Genomic DNA, 16,370 nt, shown 5'->3' on the forward strand with positions numbered 1-16,370 from the left:
TCATTTAAAAAAAACGTTGCGGTCTGCATCAACCCAAGTGGTGGTTGAACTTTGAAATTCGAAATTGAAGGATGGCTGTTGCTGAGTTTTGGCTTTGTCTCGATACAAATATATTTTATGTTCCGAGTAATTGCGAATTAGTCTACGTCAGCCATTCTCAAAGTATGCTCCGTGGAGGCCTGGAAAGGCCTTGCAGGGGCTTCGCGAGCGATACATGAATTCCTTTCGAAATGTCATAAGACACAGACAGTATGGAAACAATTCATTTAAAGACAACATATTTCAAATTCTGGGATTCATCTAAAATTACGCTTCCTAAATGGGTTCCACCTCCAAAAACTTTGGGAACCGCTGGCCCACATAAAAGTGATTCTTACGATTTTTTTTTGTGATTGAGCCTAACATTTCGTATATACTGAATTATAAATAAAAATAATATTTTTTTACTTACATTACTAAGTCTGATCACTGGTATTTCTAGTATTTCGTTATTTATACTCGTACAGAGAAGTGTACCTAAAGATAGTTGAAAGACTCAGAAAAAAAGAAGTGGTTCTCACAGTTGAAAGAGTCAATCAATACTAATATTACAAACGTGAAAGTGTGTCAGTCTGTGTGTCCGTCAGTCTATCTGTCTGTTTCTGTTATCACTTCCCGCACAAACCGCAGAACCAATTTTACTTTTTGGCATGGAGATACTTTTTGTCCCGAAAAAAAATAGGGTTCCCGCTTTTTTTCAAAAGGGTCTAAGCTACTGGTCTAGTTAACACCAGGGTAGTTTAATCGTGGTTATAACTAGTCTGTTGCTAGTTGGTTTGGAGATAAACAACGAGGAGGGGGGAGGATGTGATATTCTAATCGGGCAATAAACGAGGGTTCCTGCGTTATAAACGAGTTTTGGCGCAAGTTGCACCGGAGTTGCGGGCGTCATCTAGTTTTTAGGGTTCCGTACCCAAAGGGTAAAAACGGGACCCTATTACTAAGACTTCGTTGTCTGTCCGTCTGACATTTTTGCTTTATAATGGTACGGAACCCTTCGTGCGCGAGTTCAACTCGCACTTGGTCGATTTTATTTACTAAATTGCAGTATAGTATAATAAAAAATAATAGCCAAATAAAAAGAGATTTGAGGGAGGGCTATGCCCCTTTGAGCCTGTTTCAGTCATTGAGCCGCTTTGATTAATCAATTAGAAAGAAATTAAAACAATGATAAATCATTATCTGAATTCTTTGCCCTTTTATTTCTAAATGACTTACTCCTATTTAATTATTTTCATCATAATATCAGCACCCAAGACCAGTTTACTAGTTCTATTTTCTCATCTTTATGGAGAGGGTCAACTATAATTATTATCATATTCAGGTTTGTCCGACGTCACGTTTGTACACGTGTACAATCCGTTCAATACTCTACGGGGTGACCTCTATGTCGTTGGCATTAGGGTCCAATCGGCGGTAGCACGTGTAGAACATGCACGATACTGTCGTCACGTGTCGCTGACCGGTCCCGACTAATTGTTTGCATTTGCATACACGAGAGATACAGGTGTGATGTGATATTGCTCGATGTATATCCACTTTTTCCAGCTTTAGCCATGGCTTTTGTCTCTTGACAAAAATCCAATGAAAATTGATGAAATGGCACACTCTAGTCTAGACACAAATACAAATATTGGCCGCTCGTACCGTTTCATACCGTTCTTTACACAGAGCGACTCCTACTAGTAAATTTCGGCATTTAATTCACATTTGGATAGGAAACACCCTGCCTTCGTCTGTATACATGCAAGGAGCTTATAGATGGTAGCTGCAGGGTAGAAAGTGTCTGAAAATTCTTATCGTTAGTTTTTAAACTAACTACCGCAACAAGAGACTAACAATTGTATATACGTGGAACAGCTATGCTTCGGCACGAATGGGCCGGCTCGACCGGAGAAATACCACGTTCTCACAGAAAAACGACGTGAAACAGCGCTTGCGCTGTGTTTTGCCGAGTGAGTGAGTTTACCGGAGGCCCAATCCAATACACTATTCCCTTCCCTACCCTCCCCTATTCCCTTCCCTTTCTATCCCTACCCTCCCCTATTACCCTATTTCCCTCTTAAAAGGCCGGCAACGCACCTGCAGCTCTTCTGATGCTGCGAGTGTCCATGGGCGACGGAAGTTGCTTTCCATCAGTTGACCCACTTGCTCGTTAGCCCCCTTATTTCATAAAAAAAACATAGCTGTAATTAAAGATTTTGACATAAACCTCATACAGTATCGGTCAAACTCTTCATTAAGTTGAAATTTAATGATGACTCATGAATGTCTCTGAGCTTACGGCCGCGCGTAAGCCACCAGACTTCTCTCTGTCAATGCTCGTCTTGCAAAATTATTTTAAAACATCTTCCCTGACAGTACTGCTTACTTTAATGGCCGAAACACATAACCGCGTTGCGACGCCGTGCCGCTGAAACCGGCAGTTTGCGTTGCGGCGTCGCGAAAAACGGCGTTTTGGCAGGGTAACCAGGGTAACCAGTAATGCTCGTGATTTTTATTGTGAATGGACGTGTCTCTAGCATGGATCGTCGAAAGAAACTTATTGCTTATTAACTGTTAGTAAGAAGACATAACTCTCAGTTTTTAAATATACGGTACAAATCAAATCAAATCAAATCATTTAATTCGGGCATCAGAGGCCCATATAACAAATACCTTAAAACTAACATACATATTTTATATATAGGCAAGGCAAAAGGTTTAATTTGTGCACATACTATATTTGTAAATAAATTTTAGACCATTTATATAAATAAAAGTATTTATCCGACTTTTGTCCTATGAGTCATTGACAAGTCTATTTCAGTCCAGTTTTTTATAAATTTTAAATCAAATTTCAAATACAATACACACAAAAAATATAATAATAATAAAAAAATTGAAAGAAAAATAAAACTTGCAGGAAAACCCCACTTTCTTTAGAAATTTTATTCAAGCGGTCAATTGACCGCTGCGGTCTTTCTAGGTAGGTTGTTATTTAAAACTTATAATTATTGAGCAATCATTAAAACCATGTTATCACAATTTAAACAATCGAAAATTATCAAATGTCACGAGAGGAAAACGAATTTCACGCAACGGTAACAAAAATATCGCAAAATAAAAACGAAAATGCGGTCATTTGACCGCTCCGGTCTTTCTAGTGTTAAAAACTAACACTCATATTTTGCCGGCGACGTGACTCGCTTCGTTCCGGAGTCTCCCCCGGAACCTCCGATATACTACATCCATCGGCCAGAACTCCGGCGCCTCGAAAGTCGACAGAAGATTCGTCAGAAGATTCAGGTACAGAAGGTACGATACATCCATTTAATAAGGCTATGAATTCCGATGGCGAGTACTTTTTGAAAATACAAAGCATTAAAGATAGTAAGTAAAGTAAGTAGAAAAAAATGGCCTACTTTAGAATGAGTATATCATCATTTGAAGAGCTATTAAGCGGGTTATCAAAATATATACAGGAAAATATTAAATAATGTAAAAGGAACGAAACTCGTTATTGCCCGGAAAAGAGTCAATATATTCTTTGAATGCGGTTTGGACTACCACATCAGAGTTGATTTTTTTTCCTTGTAGGAAGTTATGCAAATTCCGAAAAAAATGGTAATCTGCTGGAGCAAGGTCCGGGGAGTACGGTGGATGTCGCAGACATTCCAATTGCAGCTCCTCCAGTGTGTGGTCTGGCGTTGTCCTGAAGCAGCAGTCGCCTAGAGCGATTGACCAGCCTTGGTTGTTTAGCAGCTAGTTCTTCCAACATGTTTTGCAGTTGCTGACAATTATCTGCCGTAACTGTTTGGCTAGATTTTAGAAAGCTGTTATTAATTGTGAACGACACCGGCACTAGTCCACCAAACACTCACGAGTAACTTTTTCTGAGTCAATTTTCGCTTAGGGCCGGATTTGGCTGATTCTCCAAGGGACAGCCATTGCGACGAACGCTTCCGATTATCGTAAAGGATCCATTTTTCATCGCAAGTAATGATCCGATTTAAAATCCCTTCATTATTGTGTCGGTTGAGCAATGTAACGCAGTCGACGCGTATTTTGGTTTGCTTCGTTCGTGAGGTTTTTCCTTTCAAGTTTTTTATCTTCCCAATTTGCTTCAAGTGGGTTAAAGCAGTTTTATCACTTACACCCAATGATATTCTACTTATACAGATATGTTACGTCCATACTATTTTGCGGCTAAAATCTCTTCCGAACAATTTTCAAATTCAAAATTGCAGACATTGACAAATTTGACAGATAAGTGAAACAAAAGATACGAAAAACCATTTACATAAAAGAGACAGTTCTATTTTTAAGCCTCGAATCGTATCGCTGTCTCTTTCTTCGCCTGAGCTATGACGAAAATTCGATTTTTTCCAGATTGTTCGAAAAAATAATTAAAAATGTAAATAATCGAGGTATTTATTGCAATCAAGACATGTGGTAAGAGATTCCATGTGTTTTGTTTACTTTCGAGTCATAATTGGTACATTTTCGAAACACGCACGACGTCATTTTCAATTTATTTAGGTAAGACAAGACGCGGCACGTTCGTGACTGCGCTCGATGCAGACTAAACAACAGACGGCCCAATTGGGCCGTATTTGAAGCTTCACAACGCGCGCGGTAGTAACATATCTGGTTTGAGTATTTCATCATTGCTTACACCGAAGTTAGCAGCACTAACTCTGAAATGGTTTGCGTTGGGTCCGCTTCCACTCCTTTCCTTTAATTCTTCATTATTCATTTTGGTCTCGGGTCGTCCACGGGGCTTGTTCTGAAGGTCGCCAGAATGAAAACGTTGGAACCAAAACCGTATCGGGTTTTCTTTTGCGACACCAGCGCCATACACATTGTTCATTCTTCGAGCTGTTTCTGCAGGACTCATATTCGTAAATAGAGCGATATTTCAATTTTTCCATTGTGCGATCACGGACGTAAAAAATCCGTGTGTGCGATATGATCGACTCGAAACATCGAAAAAAACAAATGAATGACTGTTTTGGAAACTCAAATGTGTCAAATAAATGAATATATAAAATTTAATTTGGAATTTTTAACCAAAGAGGAGATATTTGAGATCAAAGTGGCCTGTACCTACAACAAAACGCCAATTTCATATTTAAGGAGGAACTAATATATGAACTATAATAAATCAGTTCCCATCTGATAAAATTTATTTATTAATTATTATAGCTTTATAGTTTATATTAATAACTAATAAGTAATTTATTACAATAATATAATCACTGTTCACTAACACTTAACACCACATTCTTACCTATAGGATGGCGAATTGTTTATTAAACTTCATTATTTATTTAATTCTTAATAATAAATACTTAGTTCTGCAATGATTTAGCTAAATAGCACAGTCCCTTGATAAGTGTCGTGATTCGTGTTATGGTGTACCTATTACTTTATGGACTCCGAAAAATATTTATTTACATAGCTGGGCATTAACTCGTTAATCCGTTAACCGTTAATTAACAAAGTTAACATTTTGATTAACGGATTAACTTTTAAGTTAACTTTTAAAAATATTAACGGACTCGTTAACTTCCGTTAATATGCAGAAGTCCGTTAATCGTTAATCCAATGCCTACTATTTTTGCTGCACGGCACCGCGGCGCGGCGCGAAAACATGTTCAGACAGGGCAGCGGCACGGCAGCAGCGGGTGAAACAAAAACAATACTAGATACATTTTAAGGCGCGTGCGAATGAGAAGAGATTTGTTTCGTTTTATCAATTCATTGCTCAGCGCCGGTGCTTATAGAGAGAGTGATTTATTTATTGTTATTATAAATCATATTTTGCATGTTGATAAAGGAGAGTGCACTATAATTTAGTTAGGTAGAATACAATAATAATTATAGAAGTATTTTGTTTTGTCCCTAACATTTTAACTTCCAAAACCTTAAATCATCAGGTTTTGTATGTACACTAACGCAATGATATAAGTTATACGTGGGAGAGCCATGCTTTGGCACGAATGGGCCGGCTCGACCGGAGAAATACCACGTTCTCACAAATAACCGGCGTGAAACAGCGCTTGAGCTGTGTTTCGCCGAGTGAGTTTACCGGAGACCCAATCCCCTACCCTATTCCCTTTCCTACCCTCCCCTATTACCCTATTCCCTCTAAAAGGCCAGCAACGCACCTGCAGCTCTTCTGATGCTGCGGGTGTCCATGGGCGACGGAAGTTGCTTTTCATCAGGTGACCCGTTTGCTCGTTTGCCCCCTTTTTTCATAAAAAAAAAGTTACAACAAGGCCATATTACATACTAGCTGTTGCCCGTGACTTCGTCCGCGTGGACTTCAGTTTATAGCGCGCGATGTCAACAAACTTGGTGTCAAAAGCTTTCATAAAAAAACCCTGGTACCCCTTAAATCAAAACAGCTATGCAGTGTGCACATAATATTTCATTTTTTAAAATTAAACTTTATATTTTATCCCAAATTTTTATACGTGGGAGAGCCATGCTTCGGCACGAATGGGCTGGCTCGACCGGAGAAATACCCCGTTCTCACAGGAAACCGGCGTGAAACAGCGCTTGCGCTGTGTTTCGCCGAGTGAGTGAGTTTACCGGAGGCCCAATCCCCTACCCTATTTCCTTCCCTAACCACCCCTATTCCCTTCCCTTCCCATCCCTACCCTCCCCTATTACCCTATTACCTCTTAAAAGGCCGGCAACGCACGCGCAGCTCTTCTGATGCTGCGAGTGTCCATGGGCGACGGAAGTTGCTTTCCATCAGGTGACCCGTTTGCTCGTTTGCCCCCTTATTTCATAAAAAAAAAGGTTATTTAGCCCCCCAATTACACAACTTTACCCATAAACTATAATTATCATTGATAGGTTTAAGCTTACGTCACTGCATATAAAGTACTGAGTTATTTAATAACGTCGAATATAAATAACAATCGAAAAAAATCGAAACTTATAAGTAAGTTGATACCACGTCTTATACAAAGATTATTGAGCAAGCGTCAGCGCGATGTAAGAGACGCACGGCGCCATCTATTATTAACTTTTGGAACTAACTTAATTTGAACAAATTTACGCATTTTCACCCCCTTACAACCCTTTTTTCCAGTAAAAAAGTAGCCTATGTCCTTTCTCAGGCTTTAGACTATCTGTATACAAAATTTCATTCAATCGGTTCGGTAGTTTTGGCGTGAAAGCGAGACAGACAGACAGAGATACTTTCGCATTTATAATATTAATAGTATAGATTAACGATTAACGTTAACGTTAACTTGCGTTAATTCGTCCGAAATGTAACGCTTTAACGTTTAACGAAGTTAACATTTTTTTTAACGCATTAACGATTAACGAAGTTAACTATTTCATTAACGGTGCCCAGCTATGTTTATTTATTAAAAAAACCCTGTTCTTGATTGATTAAACGACATTAATATAAGATCGAGTGAATTCTAAAAATACAATCCATAATAATAAGTTCTTGAATAAATACGACATGCATGAGATATAAAACCCAGTGAATCCTAAATTATACAAAAGAGGAAGATCGAAAGACAGTAGCTAAATCTCATAAGTTCGTTGTTACGAACCCCATTCTACGACGCTGGTAAAAGCTGGTCGTACTTGTAATTACCATGCCGTTGTTATGGTTATTTTATTCCTTCATGCAGAATCGCAGCGTGCCTTGCCGGGGCCCCATATAAAATTTCGTTTGGAGGCCTATAATAGGAAGGTTTGCCTTTTGTTAATTAAAACATAGAAAATATTTCATTCATTTTTGATTGTGTACGTTGGCTCCTGCGGCCCGAAGCCCCGTATAATTGATACGGTATGTACGGCGGTAGCTACGCCCCTTCTTCTACGGTGAAGAACAGAAACCTGTCTGTAAATTTATTTATAAATAATGTTTCAGATGAGAGGATCACTGTGGGCATACGTAGCCACGATCTCTTCACATGATCGCGTAGGTAAATCCATACTAATATTATAAATGCGAAAGTATCTCTGTCTGTCTGTCTGTCTGTCTGTCTGTCTGTCTCGCTTTCACGCCAAAACTACTGAACCGATTGCAATGAAATTTTGTACACAGTTATTCTAGAGCCTGAGAAAGGACATAGGCTACATTTTGATGTGGGAAAATATCTTATTTCCATGAAAATATCGATGAAAATTAATTCGCATTGTAGACTGTAGTTCTTCACGCGCCTCATCCCGGGGGTCCTGGGTTCGCGTCCCGCAGGCGGAACAAAAAGTTTTCAATGTTTCTGGGTCTTGGATGTGTATTAAATATTATATGTATAATATGTATCATAATAATATTTCAAAAATCTTAAATATATTTAATGTATAATATTATTATAAAAAATCCAGAAATATATCGATGCAATGAACATTTTAGTTCTAATATATGACAACAGGTGGCGTTTTATTTTTTACTTCATTGTAACATAGAACTAATCATACTATGTTTTTGTTTATAGTTTTTAATACGTTAGAATATTATGTTTAATAATATTATCACTTGGTATAATAATAATCAATCTATCTTATCTTATAGAACTCCTACTGCATTTCTAATATATGTGACAAGTTGACAACAGAAGGCGCTCTAAAATAAAGGAGTTCGAGTGTACCGTGTTGGCCTATATTATTCCATCCAGAAAATATATCAATGCAATCAACATTTTAATTCTAATATATGAAAACAGATGGCGTTTAATTTTTTACTTCATTGTAATTTGTAACAGAACTAATCATACCTACTTTATTATATATTATTTTTATTCATAACTAGCTGTTGCCCGCGACTTCGTCCGCGTGGACTTTAGTTTATAGCGCGCGGTGTCAACATAATTTGTGTCAAATTTAAAAACTTTTAAAACCCTGGTAATTGGAAGCTATTATCTATACTAATATTATAAATGCGAAAGTATCTGTCTGTCTCGCTTTCACGCCAAGACTACCGAACCGATTGTAATGAAATTTTTTATACAGATAGTCTAAAGCCTGAGAAAGGACATAGGCTACTTTTTTACTGGAAAAAAGCGTTGTAAGGGGGTGAAAATGCGTAAATTTGTTCAAATTACGTTAGTTCCAAAAATCCATAATAGATGGCGCCATGCGTCTCCTACATCGCGCTAACGCTTGCCCGAAAGTCTTTCTTTAAGAGATGGTATTATCTTACATTTAGTTTTCGATTATTATTTCTTATTTACGTTATTTAATAAATCAGTACCTTATCTATGCAGTGAGCCAGTGACATAACCTTAAACCTATCAATGATAAATAGTTAATGGGTAAAGTTGTGTAATTGCGAGGCTAAATAAGCTTAAAAATTTGGTGTAAAATATAAAGTTTATTTTAAAAAATTGAAATATTATTATGTGCACACTGCATAGCTATTTTGATGTAGGGGTACCAGGGTTTTTTTTATAAAAGCTTTTGACACCAATTTTGTTGACATCGCGCGCTATAAGGTGGTAGGCCTCATGTAGACACGACGTTCTATAAGTGTTAACTTTGTTAACCTACTTAGAAATAAATATTTTTCATTTCATTTTCATTTCATATATACTGAAGTCCACGCGGACGAAGTCGCGGGCAACAGCTAGTAGTTTAATAAAAAATGACAATCCACTCATTAACAATGTTTGTGCTAATATTTTGTTATGTTGGTGTTTTTGCTTAACGTTAACATGTTTTTTACTAACACCTTCAGTTTTTTTACCTACAATGTACGAGGATGTAGAGGTAAATCATGCTAATATATCTAATTGAACTTATTAGATAAGTTATTTGTCTAGTATTAGATCATCGTCATGTAGCACCTCCATCGTGGGCATGGGCGTACCCAGGTTCTGGGCCATGGGGGAATTACCCAGGTTCTGGGCCAGGGGGGGGGGGGGGGGCAAATCAAATTTTTTATAAGCTAGGTGTTTATAAAGAATAAAAAATTAATAATATTTTTATAGATAAAAGTACCTACTAGATAATATACTTAGTAGGGACGTCAACATGATCCAGGGGGGGGGGGGGGGGCAACTGCCCCCCCTGCCCCCCCTCGGTACGCCCATGATCGTGGGTATCGCAGACACAATAGATTTTCAATTATTATGCGGCAGCCGGCTGCCGCTTGAGGATTGATGGGTTAATAATATTATACTAATTATAATATTATTCTGATGTAGCATATTATTCTTATAATATATATGTATAGGTAGGTATATATAATATTATAGTGGCGGCGAAATAAATTAAAATATACTTATAGAAAGTAAAAACTTGAAGGTTTGTTTGAATATACCTAAATTGGTCAGAAACATACTGTATATCCACTCTACTTGGTACTAATAATATATATTCTGTGACTCTACGTACAAAATACGTCCGGTTAAAAAATACTTCTTTGTTTAATAAAGGACAGTGATTAAAAAAAAACAAAATAATTATTTATGAACATAATAATTGTACCTATGAGTAATGACCTACAAAATATAGTCCTGTAAAAAAGTGAAGAAACCCTTTCAATTCAATTTAAGAGAAAAGGGATGATAATTGATACTATACGACGTTGCCACTTTTTAAATTCTTCACTTTTTTGACAGACTATAATATGTTTAGTTGATATATTTATAATACTACAGAAAATTGCACCATATTATACACTTTCTAGCATTATGGTAACAAAACATAATACTTTAGGGCAGGGGTCACCAAATGGCGGACCGCGGTCCGAAAAATGGTTACTTTTATCATTGATATCTAAAAAACGCCTTTGGAATTTCCGTAATTACCTACCTATGTTTAATAATTTTTTTATATAAAATGTGTGGACCGCGAAGATCATTTCATGTCTTAAAACGGACCCCGAGCGAAACTAATTGGTGACCCCTGCTTTAGGGTGTGTAATTATGTCCATTACATTGAGATCACTGTGAAAGTAGCAGCGCTGAAAGTGCAATTTTTTGTGATTTGTAATAGGCAAGCGCCCCAACGCAGCGCACAGCATCATGGATTTGCCCATACAAAAGTAAGAAAAATACTCTGAGTCTGCCAGCGCTGCCACTTTACAGTCAACTCTATACAGGGGGCTCATAGACACACTAAACACCCTGTATTATGATCAATAATATGGCACTACAGGGCACTACATACCTAGTGCCATCTTCAGCGATTGTCACGAAATATATTTTTCAGGTGAGTATAATTATTTTTAACCATCTTTCATAATTACACAGGTCAACAGTAAAGGTGCCTGAAAACTAAAAGCTGTTTCTGTAAGAACTTTGTGCCCCGATCACATGTTTCTAAGAAATTTTCTTCCTATCAGCTCAGGTTTTTAAGATATTTCATTCCAAAGTTTCAAGAATCTCGAATTTTAGTCTATTTCAGAATCGCTTTACAACTATTGAAATAATTTATTTTCATGAGTTTTGATGAAATATGTTTAGTAAATATACACAATATCTATTATTTAGATCTCAATTTAAATTGCATATTAAGTAAGTATATTTTTTTTTAAAAGAGAGTTGTAAACTAAACTTTCTTTTTTCATACAAAAATTGTTACTCTAGGTACGTAGTATGAGCTAGGTAAAGCATTTTGAAAACCGTCATAAAATTGGGGAAATTAGTCCTAATTCATTGAAACAAGTTACATTCTCAATAACAAGTGTCTCCCTCTGGCATACATATTACAAAACTAATAAAAATGAATACTTTCAACTGCAATGTGATTCTGAAATGCGCTAAAATGCGAGATTTTTGAAACTTTGGAATGAAATATCTTTAAAATCTGAGCTGATAGAAAGAAAACTTCATAGAGACATATATCGTGCACACAAAACTCTAATAGAAACTGCTATTAGACTAATAGCAGTTTCTATTAGAGTTTGCAGGCAACAATTTTTTTTTCGATTTTGTTGACCTGTGTTATAAAGCATACCTTATTAATATTAACTGCTATTATAAACAAAAAATTTAAACCGACTTAGGTACGGCCGTTCCCAATATTCAATCTATCTCTGGTTTCACACATACGACCGATCGCAGCTAACATTGAAATGACATAAAATCTACAAACTACATAAAATATATGTCTCTAATGTCTAATGTGAGCTATTCCTATCTCTAGTAGGACAAAACCAGAGATAGATCAAATATTGGGAACGGCCGTTAGCGGTCACGCGGTCAAGCATAATCGTGAGTTTTAATGACGAAATACCGTATCTCAAATTTTTAGGGTTGGAGAAAAAAATGGTGCTGAAATCTTCTAACGCCTAATAAGTACCTATTCTGAGTTCGATTTTTGTTCAGCGACTTTGGATCTATCACTTCTTCTTTGGATCTATCAGTTCTGCCTGAAAACTTATCCAAGTCAACATATTCTACGCTCCTAATCAAGAAGTCACTACATGTGTCCCAATAATAATATATTAATTTATTTTAAAACTAGCTGTTGCCCGCGACTTCGTCCGCGTGGACTTCAGTATATATGAAATGAAAATGAAATGAAAAATATTTATTTCTAAGTAGGTTAACAAAGTTAACACTTATAGAACGTCGTGTCTACATGAGGCCTACCACCTTATAGCGCGCGATGTCAACAAAATTGGTGTCAAAAGCTTTTATAAAAAAAACCCTGGTACCCCTACATCAAAATAGCTATGCAGTGTGCACATAATAATATTTCAATTTTTTAAAATAAACTTTATATTTTACACCAAATTTTTAAGCTTATTTAGCCTCGCAATTACACAACTTTACCCATTAACTATTTATCATTGATAGGTTTAAGGTTATGTCACTGGCTCACTGCATAGATAAGGTACTGATTTATTAAATAACGTAAATAAGAAATAATAATCGAAAACTAAATGTAAGATAATACCATCTCTTAAAGAAAGACTTTCGGGCAAGCGTTAGCGCGATGTAGGAGACGCATGGCGCCATCTATTATGGATTTTTGGAACTAACGTAATTTGAACAAATTTACGCATTTTCACCCCCTTACAACGCTTTTTTCCAGTAAAAAAGTAGCCTATGTCCTTTCTCAGGCTTTAGACTATCTGTATAAAAAAATTCATTACAATCGGTTCGGTAGTCTTGGCGTGAAAGCGAGACAGACAGATACTTTCGCATTTATAATATTAGTATAGATAATAGCTTCCAATTACCAGGGTTTTAAAAGTTTTTAAATTTGACACAAATTATGTTGACACCGCGCGCTATAAACTAAAGTCCACGCGGACGAAGTCGCGGGCAACAGCTAGTTATGAATAAAAATAATATATAATAAAGTAGGTATGATTAGTTCTGTTACAAATTACAATGAAGTAAAAAATTAAACGCCATCTGTTTTCATATATTAGAATTAAAATGTTGATTGCATTGATATATTTTCTGGATGGAATAATATAGGCCAACACGGTACACTCGAACTCCTTTATTTTAGAGCGCCTTCTGTTGTCAACTTGTCACATATATTAGAAATGCAGTAGGAGTTCTATAAGATAAGATAGATTGATTATTATTATACCAAGTGATAATATTATTAAACATAATATTCTAACGTATTAAAAACTATAAACAAAAACATAGTATGATTAGTTCTATGTTACAATGAAGTAAAAAATAAAACGCCACCTGTTGTCATATATTAGAACTAAAATGTTCATTGCATCGATATATTTCTGGATTTTTTATAATAATATTATACATTAAATATATTTAAGATTTTTGAAATATTATTATGATACATATTATACATATAATATATTTTAATACACATCCAAGACCCAGAAACATTGAAAACTTTTTGTTCCGCCTGCGGGACGCGAACCCAGGACCCCCGGGATGAGGCGCGTGAAGAACTACAGTCTACAATGCGAATTAATTTTCATCGATATTTTCATGGAAATAAGATATTTTCCCACATCAAAATGTAGCCTATGTCCTTTCTCAGGCTCTAGAATAACTGTGTACAAAATTTCATTGCAATCGGTTCAGTAGTTTTGGCGTGAAAGCGAGACAGACAGACAGACAGACAGACAGACAGACAGAGATACTTTCGCATTTATAATATTAGTATGGATAACAAAGAATTTTCAAAATAGCTCGATAAAATACAGAATAATGATCAAAGGCCTTGTTCTAAAAGACAATAAAAAGTACTAATAACAGGGTCATAAATCATAATGTGAAGGTGCATGGTGTATGGGTACTGATGAATGATGACGATAGTAATGATTAATCTAATTTGTTTAGTAGAATATGCTTTCAGTTCTTGAAACAAAGCCGAAACCACCAAACATATTTATTATTTACATTTATAAGGAGGTCGCAGTTCTGTTCACTGTTCAGCACCTTCGAACCATGGTATATAAACCTTGAAGCAAAATCTTACTTTTTAATTTTTACTATCGTGCGTTACTTCCGCTGAGGACACCTTATTTTATTTTGACTGTCTATAGCGAAGTTAGATGCAGGACCCGATCTAGACATTTAGCCGCTCCGGGCAAAGATAATTTTCGCCGCCCTTTACATACAGGAAACATATTTGTTGGGGGAAAATGGGAGGAATATTTAAGTAAAATACTCAAATATTTCCACTACCTAACTTAAGGTTGGTTAGCTGGTAAAATTCTCAAACTTAAGTGGTGGATGGCTAGGCTGGAAGATAGGAATAAGTCAATTTTGCCGCCCCTCATTTTTGCCGCTCTGGGCAAATGCCCGGCTCGCCCCCCCCCTTAGATCGGGCCCTGGTTAGATGTAAAGTTTGTGAAATTAATAAAAAGTCCACATGCTATACATTGTAAAATTTTATTAAAATAATAAATACAATTCACCAAAACATAGGTAGCGACGCGTTCGCTACTCAGTACAACACTTAAAGCATATTACATAAAAATAATACTTAATTATCAAAGGTTATAACTAAACCTGACTTACAAAATCATACTAGAACGGCTAATGAGTATCAAGTGTAAAAAATCTATAAGACTAACTAGTCGAATAGCAGTTTTTCTCCTATATAGTTGATTAGATAATGATTATCCTCATCATTAGAGTTTCAGTAAAAACGCAAACAGGATACCGTTAGGGTGAACGCAGATCTAGCTGCATCGCAGACTTCTCTTGCTGCGTATCGCGGTAACCCTTTATCGTGCTAATAATATTTTATAAACATAATTTACGCATCCTCAAAAAATGTTGAAAAATTACGTACTTACACATTTGAAACTTTCATCAGTAATTCTAGTACAATTTTGTACTATTGCAACTTATGTAGGTTGAGTTGGCCGATTCAACAGTACTAAACATTATATCTATATACATAACAATCTCTATGGAACTCTGCCTACGTAACGTGTATATAGTCTAATGAAGTTTAAAAGCCTATGAGATAGTCAACTCAACCTATGCTGTAACACTAATAAAAACTTGACTTCAAGTAATAAAAATTAGTTCAAAATTGTTCCATACGAGCGTTTTGTTAACGCATACCAAGATCCATTTAAATTAGTCTACACTAAGAATTAATTTCACTATTAGTATATCCATCTATTTCCTTTAGAATTCTAAAACTTGACTGCGAAGCAATAAAACTAGCAATCGAGTGATCTTTAGGCAAACCAATAAAATAATAATTATGGCCCGATATTGAATATACTATTATTGTAAAATATTGTTTATATTATATTATTATAATAATTGTGAATACATTAAAGCGGAGCGTGCGACTGACGACGTACACGATTCTGCGAACGACCGCCTTGATTATATCAGGAACAAAAGATATAACATGCATTATAAAACATCATAAATCAATAATTATCATAATAACTAGCTGTCCCGGTGAACTTCGTGTCACTTTAAAACCTTTCCTGGACTTCTACGAATATTTTAAGACTAAAATTAGCCCAATCCGTTCAGGCGTTTTCGAGTTTTAGCGTTACTAACACAATTGAAAATCCATTTTTATATATATAGATATTATAAATCCGGGGACCGATTCCCGTTCTTGGAAACTCACTACAATTTCCGTTTGTCTCACTCACGCGACGCGTACGACAATATGCGTGGGCACAAGCGAGACCCGCAATCGAAGCGACATCTAGGTATGATAATTGGCCCCCAGCTTTAGGCTGCGTTTCCACCGGAGATGAGCTTAGCTGCGTTGCGAGGAATGTGTTTTACAAGAACCAATAAAATCGTTTTGCTGAACGTGGTCAGGCAAATGAAGCGTTTCTATTGGTTCTTAAAAACACATTCCTCGCAACGCAGCTTAGCTCAGCTCCGGTGGAAACGCAGCCTTAAACTGACGTTTTTGATTTTCCTGACTCTACGATTGGCATG

Source organism: Aricia agestis, chromosome 10 (assembly GCF_905147365.1).
Source record: "Aricia agestis chromosome 10, ilAriAges1.1, whole genome shotgun sequence".
Classification (NCBI taxonomy): domain Eukaryota; kingdom Metazoa; phylum Arthropoda; class Insecta; order Lepidoptera; family Lycaenidae; genus Aricia; species Aricia agestis.